Source organism: Peromyscus leucopus, chromosome 10 (assembly GCF_004664715.2).
Source record: "Peromyscus leucopus breed LL Stock chromosome 10, UCI_PerLeu_2.1, whole genome shotgun sequence".
Lineage (NCBI taxonomy): Eukaryota > Metazoa > Chordata > Mammalia > Rodentia > Cricetidae > Peromyscus > Peromyscus leucopus.
The window spans coordinates 48,853,543-48,872,717 of record NC_051071.1 but is presented as its reverse complement, the minus strand read 5'-3'; the positions used below and the strand labels follow the sequence as shown (position 1 = coordinate 48,872,717).

The following is a 19,175-nucleotide window of genomic DNA, read 5'->3' as shown; positions in this document are numbered from 1 at the left end:
TGATGCATTATTATTATAAGAATTGAATGTTGAGAACTTTTTAATAAAAAAGACACCAAATCTTTCTAAGGTTAAATATTATGACAAAATGTCAACAATAAAACAATTTCAGAAGTTGTGTGCTTTAAGATTTCCTTAGAGATTTGTTAATAACTTTAACTTCCTTAATGTTCTTTTTAACCTCAGAGGAAGCACAGATCAAAATCCTTAATGTAGGTATTGCCACATCTGTTACACTGGTCAATGAACTCTTCGTGCTTTGCTTAATGGTAGGGTCATTTCAATGTTGTAGGTTAGTCAGATTTTCAGTTATTTAAAATATTTATTTTGTTTCAGCCTTTCACCTCATTTATTATTTTTGTTTTTGGAGGCTACACTACTGGCCACAGCTAATCTGTAGTCAGTCTTCATAGGCTAAAATCAAGACAACACTCAGGTCATGTTGTTATCTGCATTCTTGACTAAGAGCGCATGTCCTTCCAAGCTACTGGGGGTTGTTTTCCTTGAACCCTTTAGTTCATATTCGGCCAGCAATGGGGTAGAGTCTCTGATGCTATAGAGCTGGTTTCATGGAGAGAATGAGCTTCTTCAAGAAGATGAAGATGTACTCTTCTCATGATAACTTGGTCACCTTACTAGGAACCTATGTCATGGTTATACAACACTTTAATCTTTACCACATTAAGTTCTTTTTAGAAAATTTATTATATTTGAACCAATCTCAAGAAAATGTATTTACAATGGACAACTAAGAGTCAATCAAGACACAAAAACAACTTCACTTCTCAGTTTAGTATTAACAGGTTAAGTTATAGGAGTTCCTAGTTTCAGTTTTCAATATTACAAAGTAAAATAAAACAGGAGATGGAAAGTAAACTAAATAGAAAATATTTATATGCACACATTTGTACAAGTTATACATTATAGTATACATGACCACAACATTTACTATATACAATTAATATTAATATAGAATAAATATGTCAAATTACTCTACTTTATAGTTATGTGAATATCATGATATTTCATTGTGCCTCGATCTACCTGTAAAATAGTTGTAACAGTAGCAGTAACAGGATGAACAATATATTTTATGTGGACTGGTAACAATATTGTCTGGTACTGGGAATTCTATAAATTGTTCACCATACTATAAGCAATAGTTCAGTTAATATATTTCCATGAACATTTATACCAGCCTACAATAGTGTGCATTTCAATGGAGTTGAGTTTAGTTATCCTTGTTGTATTACAGTAATATCAGAAAAAAAAATTTATTGTTTCTGTTATCCTAAGGTAAATTTTGTTTTGACTTCTGTGATATGAAACTGGGTGAAATGTAAATGTTTTGTATAAGCAGGTAAGAGTATATAGTTTGTATTTATTTGAACAGATTACTCTTATATAAAGTAGGAATTATACAGTTAGTAAGGTGAAGTGTTAGAAAATTATTACATTGGTATATGTCAAGGTTAGGCAAGAAAAGTACCCAAAGTATTTACACTATGTGTTAAAAAATATGAATAGAACTGGGGCTAATGCCATTTAGAGTAGTATGCATGAGTGTTTTTACTATTACAGAGTTTCATGCCCCATGAAATTATCTTGGTAGAAGATGCAAGGAGCACATAACTGTCAGAAAAGATGAAAGACCAGGAAGAGAAGCTGTGTGATAAAGCAACAGCTAATTTTCAGTTGGAAAGACAACTTCCACTCCATTATCTTCCTTTCTCTTGCAGGATGATGGCTTCCTCCTGTCTTTAGTGTAATCCTTACTTGCTTAGTATGTCAGGACTCTATTGGGAATCTGCTGTGGGATGTTCTCTGTGCTATGAATGTGTTGTTCTGACTGGTTAATAAATAAAGTGCTGATTGGCCGGTAGCCAGGCAGGAAATATAGGTGGGACAAAGAGAGAGGAGAATTCTGGGAACAGGAAGGCTGAGTCGGGAGATGCTGCCAGTCACCACCATGAGTACCAACATGTAAAATACTGGTAAGCCACAAGCCATGTGGCAAGGTATAGATTAATAGATATGGGTTAATTTAAGATATAAGAACTAGATAGCAAGAAGCCTGAGCCATTAGGTCAAACAGTTTAAATAATATAAGAGTCTGTGTGTTTATTTTATAAGTGGGCTACTGGACTGCCAAGGCTTGGCTGGAGCTGGAAAGAAACTCTCTAGCTACAGGAATCCTCTTATGCCAGTGCTGATCTGAGAAGACTGGCATTGGGATGTTTTCCTGGAATCATATCTCTCATAAAGGTCCATGTGCAAATGATATCCATTACTTAGTACTGGCAATGCCATTTGCTGGCCTCCTAATGTCATCTATTATGTCAGGCATGACTAGATGAAAAAGATGAGAGGATGAGGTTCTTTATCTTCAGCTCCTGTCATTTTCTTCTGTTTCACCTGGATAACATGCTACATATTACAAAAAAGATATTGTACCTTTTTATTTTTTTAAATAAAGCACAAACAGTGTTTATTGAAGGAAGTAGGAGAATATCAGGGCTGGAAAGATTCTCAGCAGTTAAGATCACTGACTGCTCTACTAGAGGTCCCCGGTTCAGGTCTCAGTACCTCTGTGATGGCTTACAACCACTTGTAATTCCCATTCTAGAAGATCCTCTTCTGCCATTCATATTGTATTGTTTTATTCATAGAGATGCAGTCAGGATACTTATAAATATAAAAATAGAAGAAAACTGTATTTTTAATTTATAATGTGAAAACAAATTTGTTAAACACACACATATAACCAGAAGTTGAAAAGTGTGAGTTGAAGAAAGAGTATAAGACAAAATGAAGAAAGGAATTATATTTGATGCAGTTTACAGAAACAGAAAGGAAAACCACTGTGGAAAGTTGGTGCTGTGGATATCTCTATATATAAATAAAACACTGTTGGCCAGTGACCAGACAGGAAGTATAGGTGGGACAAGGAGAGAGGAGAATTGGGGAAACAGGAAGAAGGAGGGAGAGACACTGCAGCCACCACCAGGACAAGCAACATGTAAAGACGCCGGTAAGCCACCAGCCTCGTGACAAGGTATAGATTTATAAAAATGGGTTAATTTAAGATAAAAGAACAGTTAGCAAGAAGCCTGCCACGGCCACACAGTTTATAAGTGATATAAGTGTCTGAGTGATTATTTTATACTTGGATTGTGTGACTGCAGGGCTTGGTAGAACCTGGAGAGAAGCCCTCCAGCAACAAGTTGGCATAATAACACATACTTATGTTGGGAGGATAACACTGATCTTTAGTCTTCAAGTAACAGGCCTATGGAGACATGAACAGTGTGAGAAGGAGGTAGAAGAATCACTAAGAAATATTACTAGAATCCCAGTAAGTGAAAATGGTTGAAGCATAAAGAGGTTGCAAGGTAGCCCCCACTTTGTTTTAATTGCAGACTATTTATTCCTTTGGAATTAAAAGACAACAGGCCAGGAATATATGCTGGGCAGTATGTATTTCAGGAACAAAGGAGGAACTTGCTGGGCCTTCTATAATGTCTACCTGTAGTTAGTTGTTCAGAGTATATATTGAGAATAAGGATAAGGAAAATATTTCATTTATATGAAAGAATCACAAGTAATACAGTTCCCACAGAAGAATGAGGAAAGTCAAAGGCCATGGAAAATATTACAGGATTGCACTGGAGAAAAGTGACTGGAAATTTAACTTCAGTCTACCTAGGCTACATAATGCAGGCTTGTCTCAATAAAGAAATAAAGAAAGAGAATAAAGCAAGAAAAAGAGAAGCACACACAGAGAAAGAGTGAGAGAGAGAGGGAGAGAGAGAGACAGAGACAGAGACAGAGACAGAGATGGGTAACTCTTTACTTCCCATTAAACTTATTAAGGAAGTAAATTTGATAACTTTAACAGTTCCTAGAGATGATGTTGCTTGAAAACAAGTCATTATAATAGCTAGAATTATGACTAATGACAGTATCAAGATTATGATGGTTGATTATGTCTTTCAAGTTGATTTGAAGATCTGAAAAGTAGAAGCTGTAACAAAAAGTATCTGAGAAAGCATGATAGTAAAAGAATAATTAAGGTTGACTCTAATATCATCAAAGTTTTAATGGTAGTCATCATGATTGCTCCCTGTGGCTTTTTCAGTCTTCTTTCGTAAAAAGACTAAGATCTAGGATTTGTACAGACCTCAGTCAACTAGGATCTCACACAAAAGTTATTAATAAGAAAGTGCATTAGAGATTTGACCACAGACAATCTGGTAGAGATTTCTCAATTGAGGAATCTCTTTTCAGATGACATTAGATTATATAAACTTTACAAAATCAAAACAAAAAAAAAACAACAAAAAAAAACAGGACAAGAAGAATTTGGACTAGAAACTATTTCCAGGGTCATTGTCATTTATTAAACAGATAGCTTTTAAGTATCATTCTGGATATAGCAAAATTAATGCATTTATTTATGGCCTCTTAGTAGTCAAACAGTAGAGAAACCAACAAAATAGACAACACTAATTCTAAATAATAGCTAAAAAGTACAATCACAGGTCCAGGAGAGAAATGCCCTTGCCACTTGGCTTGAGGAGAAAGAGTATTTGAGAGCGCTATTTTGAGAAAATAATATATCTTTTAAATGTCCCTTAAGATTACAAAATCCTCCCCCATGAAAATAACAGACAAAATATGAAGCATTATCTCCCTCCTTTTGCCTTAGCAAGATGACAATTTTGCTTATGCTCATCCCAGAAAAGTGCTCTGAAAGCATCGCTTGCAAAACTAAATCTCATTCCTTCAAATTGTGAGAGAAGCCTATTCCACTGGAGGGAAACTGCTTCAGAAATCAGCATATTATTCACTTAAGCAACATGCATGATTATAAGTAGGCATAAATCCCCATCTTAATTGCATTTTATTATAACTAAAATAAAATATTCTTATTGTATTTTTAAAATTATATGCTTACATTGTAATGTTTCACAATTACGAAGTTAAAATTAAGCCTATGATGGAATTAACACACAGAAACTGATTTCACTTTCATAGAAAGTGAATATACATATCTTGGCTAAGTAACTAAATCATTTCTAGAATCAGTCATACCTTCAGATTATCTTCACTTGGAATGTACAATTAATTTTCAAATTAGGAGATCATAATTAGAATGTTTTCTATCTTTTATGCATAAACTACAATTATTAACAATTTAGGTGACTGTTTTATCAGCTGAAACATATTTTAATGACCTTTAATCAATGTCAACTTGTCACCACTCCTCTAAGTTTTATTTTCTTATGTTACATTGATTATTTATCTAGGCATCAAAGATCTCCTTAATTAGTGTGTTATAGCTAGATTCTCCTGACCTCAATTTTGCATTAAGGTGTCTTTATGTCCAAACAATATAAAATAGATTATATAAAACGTTATGGGACTTAAGAATGCTTGATAATGACTAGAAAAAGAATCACCAGCTTTGGTAATATGTTAACACAACATTCACACAAGCTGTAACTTGTGTATGTGGAAATTCAGAAAACATAATGCTTTACATTTATGTGAAAATTAATCTACTGATGGTTGAGCCAAGGAGCATGACTGTCGGTTGAATTAAAGATTTCTTCCAACTTTTCACTAGCTGACTAAGCATTTCAAGACCACTGTATTCAGTGTTTCTAAGAATAGTATTCTGTCTCAGCAAGACATAATGCACAGTCAAGCATATAAGGAGCATGTTTTAATCCCAAATTATCTCTGCTATCTGTGTCTCTTGATTTCTTCAATAACCATTGTTGAACCAATCACATTACTATATTTTTTTCCAACTAAGTTATAAAAGCTTTCAAATAGAACTGAGTGTTTCTGTGGCTACTACAACAGGAATAAAAGCTGATGCAAATATTAGCATTTCTATTCCTTGATCATTTCACAATATCTAGCTCCATGCTTATCACAAACAAGAAAACAAAGAACAGAGAAAGAAGAGTGTGAGAAAATATTAAATACAATCTGCTTTGTATATTTTTTTTCTGAGCAAACTGACTCCAGTGATGACCCAAATTGTTTACTTTATTTGTGTGTATGCTCATACACCATTTTCCATGGCAACAAATGGAAACTATTTTATCTAATCTTGAATTGAAAATTTTTTGACTGGCCTTGATAATGGTGTGTGTCAAATGGAGTATTATGAGGCTTTCAAAGTGCAAGTTATAAAGGGCTGCCAGCTTTAATCTTATTACTCTTAGAAATCAGTGTTGTTCCTTGAGATACTACAGCCACCTACAGAGGTCAGACATTTCAAAACAAGGTGTTTTTGACAGCCACTCCTGTGCTTTCATCTAAATTGACTATACCAACAAGTGTGGGAGTAACGCATTTGGGATATTTTAGATAAGCCAACCTCTTGGCTTATTCAAACAAAGGGAATCATGGGAAATAAAGATTTGCTTTCTCTACTTAATTCTACAAGCTTATACACATAGTGATAAGTAAATGAACAATTCTTTGAGATCTGTATTGTACACATGATTTCATCTATTTTAATTTTTTGTTAAAATTTTTATGGTTTTTCTTTTATATTTCTGCTACTTGCCTGAGGAAATGTGTATAGATAAGTGATAAATGATATAGGGTGGCTATGTTAAAGATGTTTTTTAAAGAACTTGATAATACAGAGATATATATTATTTTCATAATACTCCCAATGTCTTATAGTGTTGTAGATATCTAAATATGAGCTCTGAATGTCTCTTGTATATATTTATTAATAAAAGGGGATAGATATGAAAACAATTGAAATATATAGGCATTTTTTTTCATGGTATAAAATTAAGTCAAATGGTTCAACCTGGTTAATGTAAGGTTTAATAAGAAAGAATAATGAAATAAGTATGGGGCAGATCTTAAAGGCAGAGCAATCTAAACTAGTAAGCTTGATCATTTTTATACAGACACCAGATGTCTTAGGGTTTCAAGCAGGAATTGATATAATTCTACCTCAGAAAAAAATGTAAAAGTGATAATTATACTAATATGTACAATACTTCTACCTGCACTTATAACAAATCTCAAAGACTTGGATGTGACCAGTGACATAAATGACAGGACAATATATCAAAATATATTTAAAAACATACAGAGAATAAAAGCAGAGCTTAGGAATTCTGCCTGCAAACGTCCCCATGTATATAAAATAATGGTGACAGTATGAGTCAATAGATTTTAAACCAAAGCTTTAGATATCCAACTGTGCATACAAATGCCACAATGTGAAGTCACATTGAAAATATTTATAAACTCTGTCAATTCATGAAGATAAGCTTTCAGGTAGTAGTTTGACTCATAAATTTAATTTTAATAACCTTAAATTTAATTTTAATAACTTTAAATTTAATTTTAATAACTTTACAAATATTGAATTCATACTAACAATGTCTCATCAGAATTAAATTTAATTAGATATTAATTAAAATAGACATAGCCTAGGAGTATTTCAAATTTTCAAATGTTGGAAAAATCAAATATAATTAAAATAACCAATGAGTAAAAGAAAAAGAAAATTTTCAAATGTTGGAAAATCAAATATAATTAAAATAACCAATGAGTAAAAGAAAAAGAAAATGTAAGATAGGTTAGAAAACACCACAGTGAGTAAGGAAAAACAGACTCAGAAACATAAATAAAACATGCTCTGTTATTTGTCGTTTCAACTCTGATTTTTTAGATGTGAGTATATGACAGACAAGCCATAGTAAACAAGAAATTAACAAAACAAAACAAACAAACAAAACAACAACCTACAAACATGAAGGTCAGTAGAAGAAATTCTAGAGAAGGGACTAGTAAGACGCATATGCTATGAAGCAAAACTGAGAGCAGCGGGGTGGGGTGAATTTAGCTCTGAAGGAGGAGGATGGACAATTAGTGGGTGAAGGATGGAAGAAAGCTAAGTACCACTTGTGATTTTGAAAGGAGAATAAACAAATATATCATAAATATATACTATAGGAGTATATCTATATACTTACACAAACTTTTGTTTGTGAAGATACATCACTTGGGATGTTGCTCCCCTCAAGAGCGATGGCCCATATAACAAAAACTCCAGTGTCAGGCATAGGAAAACTCCCTTTGAGTTGGTGGTCAAGGGAGTCAAAGAGACTCCAAGTTAACACAGATTACATAATTGCCTGATTGCTTTCCAGAACTTAAAAGTAAGACCCTTTTGCAGAAGATACCACAGTCTATGGACACAGGACTTGGAGGAATTGAGGTGTAACTGATCTGGAAGCTAACTCTTTGAGGACTGTCTTATAGTACCCACAGGGGCAATGCAAACTGCCATAGGAGAAAAGAAATACTTCTATCCAGTGAGATGTCCCTAGGGATTCAATAATAATTCTAGTATATTGGCAGTATGGAATACACCACAGATAGACAATGTTTAAGAGCAGCTGATTGGAAATCCTCTAGGCAAAGGAGACTGAGAGGATGACCCTCCTGGGAAGGGAACACAAAAAAGGTTCACGAAGGAAAGTGTCTTCTGAGATACTGTGTCCCTGTTCTCTTTACTCCTAAGCCTGAATGATTTGCTTCTGTTCTTATAATCCTGGTTCCTGCCACTTTCTCATTAAATTCTTCACGAGGGGCACAAGTACCAATAAAATTTCCAATAGCTTGGGGACATAATTAATTCCAAGAAAATATAGATGTGTTTTGTCTGGTAGGATTTCCATGAAAGTTGACACATAATTTTGCTAGCAAATAGGACAAAATAAAATAAAAAGCACTCATGCTGTGTACAGGTTCTATCTTTCATCGTATAATTTGCAGTAGTAACTTGCCCTGTGAACAATGGCCCCCCTTGAGCAGAAGGGCCAATGTTCTCATTTTATCTCTGCACTGAAAAGGTAGGTTAGTCCTGAAAGAACAAACACAGTTTGGAACATTTAGGACAGAGGCACTGAGACTGCATCCTTTGCACTTCAATAGATAACTCTAGAAGAATTAGCATCAATTTAAATGATGTCTGTGGTACCCTCTTCTCAGAAAGCAGCTGCTCCACTTTCTAGTTTTTGAACTACTTACATGAAAGAGACAACTGCTTTCTCAAGAGATGCCCTGATTGCAGAAGCAAGATCACATAACACAAAATTTGGGAGAGAAGAAAGAGAAATTTGGAAGGAGACTTCTCTATTCTCACAAATACAAGCATAGACACTATTGTAAAATGCAAATATACACGTTATCCTTAATACAGAGAGTGAAATGTTGATCTAAAAAAGGGATTTGAAATTTGAAGATGAAAACATTGAAATGTTTCATAACATTAAATCTGAAAAGTCATTTAAAAAGGCACAAGACCTCTGTAGCTCAATTTACTGTTTGTGGAAAGGATAAGTTTAGTAAAACTGCCAATCTGAAGACTATTATGTTATTAAACTAGCCAAGATGTGTATAGATTCTAGTATATAATTTCTATTAATTTAAAATTACAGAGCTATAATTTGAAGCTTCACTAAATATTACAATTATCAGAAGACCAAATTCTATTTGTAGTTGCTTCATGGTTTACTCTTAGGACATTTTTTGGAGTGCTTCTGTCAAAACCACACACTAAGGCCTAGGGAGTATTGTGGAAGAGAGGGCAGAAAGGTTGTAAGAGAATCGGGGAGTTTACACTGTAATTGTGACTACTAGCAATAGCAGAAGCTAACCCCATAAAACCATAACAGCCTGGCTAATCAAACATGACATCACTGGATATTCCAGTGGTAACAGCGAAAAGGCCTCAAACATACAGAAAGTATTATAGACAACTGAGGAAAGCTAGAAGCTCGAGAAATGGTCTCCCCCAGGGAAGAGCCCACCTAGTAACAAAAGGTCGGTCCTGTAAACATATGTACATTACTCAAACTGATCAGTATATATATATAATTTTATTGCATGCATTCACTTATATGTGTAGGTATGTATATGAATGCACACAAAAAATAGTGCTTAAGAGGCCACAAGTTTGAAGGAGAGCAGGAAAGGGAGTATGGGAGAGTTTGGAGGGAGGAAAGAGAAAGAAGAAATGTTGTAATTATAGTATAATATCAAAAATAAAATAAGAAAACATACACAATATTTATTTGGGAATTTTTCTTTGTTTTAGCTAGATTCATGGTTTCATTAAATCACCAGGTAATGTGAATTGCTTCAGTCCATGTTCTGATCAAGTCTTTTTTTTTTTTCTCATATTCTTACGTTCATTCATTTTATTCCAGGTCATAAAGTTCTCATTTGCTAATCTTTATTAGACAGGCTATGTGGGGAGTAGGTCGAAGTTTGGCCCACTGGTGTGTATTGACTTTTTAAACCTGGATAGGAAGATGACTTTGTTGAGCACCATGCAAGGGAACTGCTATTGGGGCTGTGACTGGAATGTTGCACGCAGCATTAAGGCAACAGGCTGCAGAAAGTTGTGTTTTTGATTTTGTAAATTTTGTTTCATTAGGATGTGTCTTTTGTGCTTAGTATCACTAGCATGCAATGTGTTGGGCAAAGGAAGGTGGTTCAGATTGGGACATATGCAGTTTCATGAGATAAGGTAGAGGCATTGTGTATGTTATTCCTAGTTATTGAACTTTTGCCATGTAATAAGTGTGTCCTGGCAAATGAAAGTCCAGTCCAGGTTAGAGGATTCTGACACATGGGTAGGCCCTAACTATAGTACCCCTCGGACAACAGGTTGGATGCATAGATGGCTTTTTTTTCTTTGTGGTTTCTGAGCCTAGCTTGTGAAAATTTCCTAATGACTTGTTCTATTTTCCTGTTTCTTGCTAGTGGATTTTCCTTCACAGATGTATATGGGAAGCAGAAACATTCATCCTGACATAGTTGAAGTACAATCAAAGTAAAACCTTCACTATGTGCTGTCTTTACTTATGAAGGAGGAAATTCTTTTCTCCAAATCTATTCTTCCTGGCAGAAAAAAAAAAAAAAAAAAACCTAGACAAGTATCCAAGCTGAAACAAAATGCTCAGCTAATGGTACCTTTTACTAACATCTACACATTGCTCATAAGTTTGACCCACTGACTCAAGGTTACAATAGAAATAGGAGCAAGTTTATCCATTTTCTGTTTTAAAATACTGGAGTGAGGTATAATGTTCTGACATTTTTATACAAGAACCACCGTCACCCCTTCTCTCTTATAAAGTGTTTCTTGAAGGGGCTTGGGTAAAGCGATATTTCACAAATTATTACTTGTTAAATTCTCATGTAGATATGCACTGTGAGAACAGCTCTTTTTGTCAGATTACATACATGACTACACACTAAGTAGAATATCTAAGATTCTTGGTTGTCTGAGGAAAGGACCTTCAGTGTAGGCTCATGCACTTCTTTCCTGAATTCCTCGGTAAAGTTAGTATAATCAAAGATTATTTTCCCCTCAATGCCCTAACATACACTCATGACAAAGACATATGATTCTTAATATAGGTAGGGCATAACTTGGAAAGATTCGTTTGTAGGAACTCTGAATTCGTTTCCACAAAACAGAGGCTGTAAGGGAAATCCCACTGAGATTTTTCACCATATAAATTCCCTGTTTTCAAATGTGAAAATACAAATGGAAACGTTAAAATTAAAACTCAAATTAAATACGGGTGAAGTGGAACTCTCAGCACACCAGAAGAGTCTGCAGGGAGTCCCTCTATCCCAGATGTTTTAGATTTTCTTATAATAGAATGTTTCATCTTGAGCTGAGTATATTGTAGTTTTGATGGTCAGATTTTTATCTCCATTTCTCAGAAATATATGTTTTTTCTGACTAATTTTTCCATTTTAGTTCTGTCTTGAGATTCTCATTAAAAATCAAAGTTTTTTTCCGTAGGTCAATTTTATGTATACTGCTCAACATTATCAGGTTATAGCTATTACAAACAAATGCTACAAGCCAGAGGTAGACATATGCCACCAAGTTTCAACAGGCTTGTTTCCTCCTGAGGACTCATTCCTTGAATTCCAGACAGCTCGCATCCCGAACGTTTTGCTCTGTACCACTATAACCCTGGGTTCTCTGTATAGCCAAACTTCTTCTTCAAAAAAAAAAAAAAAAAAAAAAAAAAAAGAGTTTACTCCATTTTATTCATTTGTTTTGTGTATTTGTTTTTTGGAGCACATTGGTGTGTGTGTGTGTGTGTGTGTGTGTGTGTGTGTGTGTGTGTGTTTATATGCACGGTATCTCTCTCTGGGTCTGTGGATACTATGTATATCTGTTTGTGAGTACATGCATGTCCTGATGTCTATGTTACAAAAAGCACAGCTGGAAGTCAGAGGAGAGCCAATGGTAGTTTCTTGTCCCCTTCTAGCATGTGAGGCTCAGAAATGAGCTCATGTTTGGTAGCAAGCTACTTTAGTGACTCAATTATCTCACAGGCCCTGTGTGATGATTAGATTCACATTTACATATGATAGTGATTAGTTCTAGGTAGTTAATTAAGTCTTTAATACTCTGTTCATGAGGAATATATTTAAAATGGTCACTTCTACTTGGATGTATATGGTATATTTTGCTAATTGCATCCACTGTGCCAGAGAACTCTTCAAGTTATTTCTTGTATTGAGCAATGCCATGATGCCCTCTCTTCTCCTCCTAGCCTAGCCTTTCCTGTTTTTTTTATTTTTTTATTTTTTTATTCACACTCTCAGGTTAGCACAATTCGCCTTTTGATTTCAATGAGAACAACTAGATTAAATTCCATTTATGAGTAGGATTGGGTAGCATTTGATTTTTGGGGGCATTACTCAGTTCATTTATCTGGTTCTGTCCATGTCTGAGAAAAGGTTTAATATTGAGAATAGAAAAGAAACTCGAACAACTGAATAGGAAAATTAAGTATCTTTTCCATGTAATTCCTAGTTAAATCTCTAAATAGATATGTCTCACTAAAAAACAGCAAAAATTCATGAAAAATATTATCAATAATCACAAAGGAAATGCAAATCGCAATCACACTGCAATCGCACCTCCAAATTAAGAGTGCCCATTATTTAAAAAAATGCTGACAAGAATGAGAGCAAGGGAAATTAGCACAGCAGATGACATTATGACATCACCACAACTTAAGTTATTTCTAACTACATCAAAGGAACAGAGTGTTAGAATGCTACAGACTATTTCTCATAAATTATCCCTGTATTTTTGAGCACAAACACATACTTTAAAGTATACAGCAATACAAATATATTATGAGTAGATTTTGTTCCTGAAAACCTCATAATGAATTTTAATCTATGTTATAAGATATCAATATCACAGAGAGAGAGAGAGACGGAGAGACAGAGAGACAGAGAGAGAGAGATTATAATAGGTGACAAGTACTCTATCTTTATGGACAAATTGATCCAGTCATGTGACTGTTAGATTAATTTATTGAAGGATTCAGGAATTTTGGTGAGTGCCCCTGTATAACAACTATCATGTGCTTGCTGTCTCTCAAAACAGTACCAGCAAGATGAGTAACACCCAAAATTTATTTTTCTTGTAAAATCACCCAATCTGTAATAATATACTATCAGTAACACGAAATAGAAAACTGGCTTGGTGTCCTGAAGGATTTCACTACAACAAATAAATGCATGTTAACCTGTAAGATTGGAGTCTTGTAAGCCTTGTAGTCCCTGAATGATTTGATATTACCAAAAAAACTTAACTCCTAACCAATAAAAAAATTCATCACATTTTGAGAATAAAGAACTGAATATCTCACAGTGAGTCTACATTAAATCAGTGACACATTTCCAAAATTTCTTGTGAAATTTATCATATAACACCAGAAATCAGTATTTTTAATTTACATGTTGCCTGTTGAAAAAGTTTTAAAACAATAATGTTTTGGCAGGAAGTCAGCAAATGAGCATGTGCCTGCATCTCAAGGTCACCATAAAGAAATGGAGTTTCAGAGTTCCTCAGAGGGGAAGGTCTTAGCACAAAATCTCCAATTCCCTAAAACTTGTTCTTAATTAATTTCTTACTCATTGCATCAACTAACTAACGATCTTGTTTCCTCTGGAGTGTCATGAAATGAAACATACAAGTTCATGTGTGTGCAATTGATAAGTCCTTTCTCACATTTCACCATAAGCATTGGTTTCTAACACCCATGTATAAAAAGAACAGCAGCCTTGCTTCTGAAGTCTCCATTACAATCAAATTTATTTAATGCTTTGCCTTCTGGTTCCTTTAAGTTCAACCAATTGAGAGCGGCTTCCAGGTAACTGGGTTTGAACTTCTTAACTTCATCAATACAAAAAAACTTTTCTGCCTCAACATCATTAAAGTCAGTAGCAATCATTTTCCTGTTTGTTACACCCTCTTCTAAGGGCCAAAATTCCAAGGATTTTTACATGAATCACCTCTAGAAGAGAAAGAACCTTTGAACCTATTTCAGAGACGATGATGGGATTGTTAGCTCCACTTTGTGCTCTAATTTTGATGAGGGACTTTCCAGGTCTGAGGGAGGGTCCTGTACTATCATATGTATCTTTTGTGAGGGAAGATATTCACATTAGAGTAGCTCTTCATTCTTTAATGAGATTCTATGACTCCTCAGTGGTAATCTCTATTTTGGTATTTGTTCAAAGAGATATTTGTCCAGAGAGATAGTGACCAGCTACACTCTTGAATGACAGGTTATAATCAGGCAAGCTTGGCAGGCAAGACTCCTCCATATAGTAAAAGACAATGACAAACAGGCAGGGGTGTAGAATTTCAAATTTAGTGAACACAATGACTAACAAAGCAATCATATTAATAACCTTATGGTCATGCTAAAGCTTCTTGGGCAAGGATTAGATGACTATCCGAAAGGGATTTTCCATTTAAGACAGGGTTTCTCTGTGTAACAGCCCTGGCTCTCCTGGAGCTCACTCTGCATGTCAGGCTGGCCTGGAACTTACATGGATCCTCCTGCTTCTGCCTCCCGAGTGCTGGTATTAAAACAGTGCACCACCACCACGCAGCTTAATTTTGAATTTAAGTTTTAGAAATTCCTCTTTTTTTTGATTTGGAGAGTAAATTCAGAAAAAAATGATCATTAATCTTTTTTTTTTCAATTTGTCATTTACTTTTTATCAGCTAAAGTACAATGAAATATGATAATATTCCATTATATTAAAGTAAGAAAATTTATGTGAGAGGTTTATTTTATCATGATTATTAACTTGATTTTTTAACTTTATCTATCTGAATATTTGGTATGCAGTTATAGAATAAGATTAAAATGTTCTACTTATTACATATTTTCTAATCTTTCCAAAATGGGTTATGGTATCCATATACTATAATATCTTATTTTATGATAAAATATTTAAACTAAATGGTGGCTTCATTAATTCCCAAAGAAAACCTTTAATCTGGATTCTTAAAGCAAGAATGCATGCAAATTTGGTGCTCTTCATTAGCTCTCCAACTTTTCTTCGTGTTTTCTATGCCCTAAATACCAAGTACTTAGTTGGTAATTAGTACTCCTACAGGAAAATTGCTTCTTTGCTTCAGGTCAGTGCTCAACAATAATTAAAATAACTAAACACTAGGGAGAGAGGGCTAGAAAACAGAAGAGCATGGCAACATAATCCAATTCAGAAACTGTTGATTAAAATTGGGAAAGGCCCATGCAAAAATACTGGTATAACAACCATTCTGTGCAATTCCTTTTACTGTATTTAAGTTCTGTTGGAACAATTCAGTATTCATTTATTAATTGTTATTTTTCCTAGAAGATTTAATTAAATAAATCATAATGGAATGAATAGTGTTTGGATTTATTTAATTAAGAATGCTATCCAAGAACTAAAACTTAGAAGTCTACATCATGCACAAAGAAATCTAGGCAAAGTTTAATATTACCGACAGCGGGAAGGAAAATACTGTAATAATAATGATGAAAAAGTAGAAAATTAACTTTACTATCATCATTTTTTTTACAAGAGGAATTTTTTTAGAGGAAGAAACATTAAAAGACATTATTAAATATGTTTTATTAACTTTTTCTTCTGCTCATTTTTATTAAATATTTATTATCTATTCTGTGACTGTTATTGATATTTAAAAATGAATAAAAACAAATTATCCAACCTGCTAGAAGACAAATATTGATTTATATTTATGTGAATGTCTAGTTACACTGCTGTACACACAATGTGAGCAATGATATCTATCACCTTTATGATCTTGTATCAGTTAAAATTTGGATAGTGCATGCTAACCAAATTAAGTGTTATTTAAATAAGTTATGGCATTTTACACCAAAAATTATTCTAAACAATACACACACACATCTAAATGCATGTATGTTTTTTATTCAAAATTATATATATATATATTCATTACAATAATCATAAAAATTATTTTCTTTAAAATTAAATTTTTCAAAGGAATAAAAAAGTTCATAAAAATTGAAACATTTTTCAATTCTTTTTGATTTTCTAATGTGACTGAAAAACACAACTTTTATATTGGACTATAACAAGCTCTCATATTTCATTCTCTATAGTTAACAATGATCTTGGTAAGTAAGGTTAGAATTAACATAGCAAGGATCATTTTTATTACACTGTGCAGGGAATGCATCTGGGAATCCATGAATTACAGTCTTTATGCATATTAAATAAACACTCAACCTTGTATCTATATCCGAACCTGTATCTTATTCTCCAAGATATTATCCTTAAGTTTATGTCATTAGAAAATAATTTTTAATAGGAGGCTTAAGATATGTTTAATAATAAGCCAGGCATTGTTGCACATGTCTTAAACCCAGCACTCCAGAGACACGTCGCTCTACAGAGTAAATTCTAGGACACCCAGGGCTTCACAGAGAAACCCTGTCTCAAAAAATATGTTTATGATAGTTTTTATATATTTATATATTATATAATAATATATTATATATTATATTATACATTATATATGTAAACATATATAATTTAGCATATATAATTATAATAATAACGCACGGTTCTGTTTCAAAATATTATTGCAAATATCACTATTTGGGCTCAGAAACACTGAAGTGACAGGCACGTGGCCTGCAGGGGTCTGCACCTGGTTCTCTGTGTATAGCTTCTGGATGTCATGTGGAAGTTCTGTGGGACTCCTACCTGTGAGAGTAGGTGTGTCTCTATGACTCTTTTACCTGCTCTCAGGACTCTTTTCTCCTGTGGTGTTTCCTTGTCCAGCCTCAGTAGGAGGGTTTTGCCTTGTCTTATTGTATGGATTTTGTTGTGCTTGCTTGTGGCCTCTTGGAGAGGTGTTGTTTTTGTTTGTGTTTTCTGAAGGGAAATTGAGCCAGATTAGATATGAGACAGAGCTGAGATGGCAGGGGGAGTTGGGAGGAGTGGGGAGAGGGAAAACTGTGGTTGGATTGTATTAAATAGGAGAAGAATCTATTTTCAATATCATGAAAAAATAAAGTAGGTCAGTTTGGGCTGTTTCTCAACCATTGCCAGCAGTCTATTGTGGGGGCATCTTTGTGGATGTCTGTGGGCCTCTCAATGTATTTGATTTTAATAAAGTTGAAATATAACCATGACAATGACAATCAGGGCTCATAGTACAAAGCTAGAAAGTTTTGTCAGCTACATAGTTTTTATTTTCTATCTTCTTTGAATGAAAACATTAGCTGGGTGTTATTTCTTGGCACAAAATGTGTAAATTGCAACTTTGGGTACTCTCTATTATCAATAAGTTTATATGTCTATACATATTGTATCACATTCCTTTTAAGTAAAAATTATTTCTAGTAATGAGAAAAAATAATCAAAAGAAACAACTGCATATAAAAATGCAGGGCTAATTTTGTAGTATTTAATTGTTTAATTGTCATTGGAAGTCAGAGATTATGGCGATCAGATACAAGGCAGGAAGAAAACATGCTGAAGACAGTTTGTTATAATTTTTATTGAACCGTGTGTTTTGGGGCAGATTTTAAAAGAATTTGAATTTACTGTCATTATTCCCCAAATAACAAATAAGAGAGAAAGAAAAAACATATAAACAACATTCATAAGCCCAAGACAGCAGTACATCACCCGGCAAAGAAAACAAATACATATGTGTACATTTGGGATGTAAAACCATTTTTTGAGAGAAAGATGATTTGTACATTACTTTTATTTTATGTATTAATTGAAGTAAATTGATAAAATAGGACAGGAATTTTGAAACAGTCCCTTGGACAATTTGGTTGATAATAGATTAGAGAGGGGAGTGAATCATGACAGAAAAACAATGTCTCAATGACATTTAAAAAAAAAAAAAAACGGTATCTGTACAAAGTTTTCATGAGGGTCTGGAGAATTGTCTCACCCTTTAAAAGTCAGTATTAATTTTACAGAGGAAGCCAGTAAGTTTCAAGTGTGCACACTGCGAAACTCACAACCATTTGTAAATCTAGCTTCAGGAATCCAATGTCATTTGCTGGGCTCCATAGCCACCTGCATGTATATGACTATACCAACACAAATCTTATAAATAAATTTTAATATTAATAAGAAATCTAACTGTAAGTTTTGTGGCATATTGAAGGTAAGTTCAAGGAAAGGAAGTAACTCCAAAAAAATTCTTTTCTCTGAGCTGTTATTTCTTGCTGAAATTTTTTCACAAATATTTTTACTTTTGATTAAGAAATACTGACATTTCTTTTGTCCCTGAATATAAATTGCTTTTGTGGTTCCATTAAAAATACCTATTTAGACTCTCTTCCTGACCTCTACCTAGACCATCTCCTAAGTATATGAATTTTTCAGTAATCATCAGGTAGACAGTCTGATATTTGACTTATAATTACCATTTTTATGACCACTTAGAAAATTAATTATAAAGGCCATGAACGGCTTGCAGTGAGACAAATTTGCCTTATTAGAATTAAAAGTTTATATATGTTGATATCCTGGTTAAGTTTTTTGCCAACTTGACAAAGCTAGGGCTATTAAAGAAGAGGAACTCTGTAGAAAATGCTTCCATAAGATTTGCTTATGGGCTAGTCTGTCTTGCATTTTCTGGAATACTGATTGAAATGAGAGGGTCCAGCCTTTTATGATGTGAATGGTGTCACCCAGAATAGTTAGTTCTGAGAAAGTCATAAGAAGCAAGCAAGTAAGCAGCACTCCTCCGTGGCTTCTGCTTGTTA

General features: G+C 33.9%; 1 pseudogene; it reads right to left on the bottom strand.

The window, feature by feature from the left end:
* Positions 1-14,027: 14,027 nt before the first annotated feature.
* On the bottom strand, positions 14,028-14,569 carry LOC114692406 (annotated as a pseudogene).
* Positions 14,570-19,175: the final 4,606 nt, after the last annotated feature.